The following is a 1,173-nucleotide window of genomic DNA, read 5'->3' as shown; positions in this document are numbered from 1 at the left end:
ATATAAACGAGTTTGTAAAAGGGGGCGTGGCACATGTCATAGGCGTTGAATTTTTTATCAACTATAACTTCGGAACCATAAGTCACACGAACTTGAAGTTTGGCATGCAGGCATGTCTATGGTAGGCGCTTATACGAGGGTATATATAAACGAGTTTGTAAAAGGGGGCGTGGCACATCCCCTAGGCGTGGAATATTTTATCAGCTATAACTTCGGAACCATAAGCCCCATGAACTTGAAATTTGGTATGAAGACATATCAATAGTAGGTGCTTATATGAGAGTTTATATAAATGAGTTTGTAAAAGGGGGCGTAGCGCATCCTATAGGCGTGGAATCCTTTATCAGCTATAACTTCGGAACCATAAGCCCCACGAACTTGAAATTTTGTGTGCAGGCATATCAATGGTAGGTGTTTATAGGAGGGTATATATAAAAGAGTTTGTGAAAGGGGCCGTGGCATATCCCATATTCGTTGCAAGGTTTATCAGCTATAACTTCTGAACCATATGTCGCATCAACTTTAAGTTTGGTATGCAGTTATATACATATTTGGTAGGTGCTTATAATAAGGTCTATATAAATGAGTTTGTAAAAGGGGGCGTGGTGCATCCCATAGTCGTGGATTTTTTTGTCATCTATAACTTCGGAACCATAAGTCCCTCGAACTTGAAATTTAATATGCAGACATATCAATGGTAGGTGCCTATGGGAGGGTATATATAAACGAGTTTGTAAAAGGGGGCGTGGCACATCCCATAGGCGTGGAATTTTTTTATAAGGTATAACCTCGGAACCATAGGTCGCACAAACTTGAAATTTTGTATGCAGGTGTAGCTATGGTAGGTGCTTATAAAAAGATAAATATAAATAAGTATGTAAAAGATGGCGTGGCAAATCCCATAGGCGTGAAAATTTTTATCAGCTATAACTTCAAAACCATAATTCACATGAAACTTAAATTTGGTATGCAGACATATCAATGGTAGGAGCTTATAGTAAGGTATATATTAATGTGTTTATAAAAGGGGGCGTGGCACATCCCGTAGGCGTGGAATTTTTAATCAGCCATAAATTGGGAACCATAAGCCACATGAACTTGAAATTTGGTGTTCATACATAGGTATGTATCTGTGGGAGGTGTTCAGAGTAAAGTATATATAAATGAGTTTGT

Source organism: Rhagoletis pomonella, unplaced genomic scaffold (genome assembly GCF_013731165.1).
Source record: "Rhagoletis pomonella isolate Grant_MI unplaced genomic scaffold, Rhpom_1.0 Rhpom_scaffold_00001, whole genome shotgun sequence".
Lineage (NCBI taxonomy): Eukaryota > Metazoa > Arthropoda > Insecta > Diptera > Tephritidae > Rhagoletis > Rhagoletis pomonella.
Note: the sequence above shows the minus strand (reverse complement) of the source record.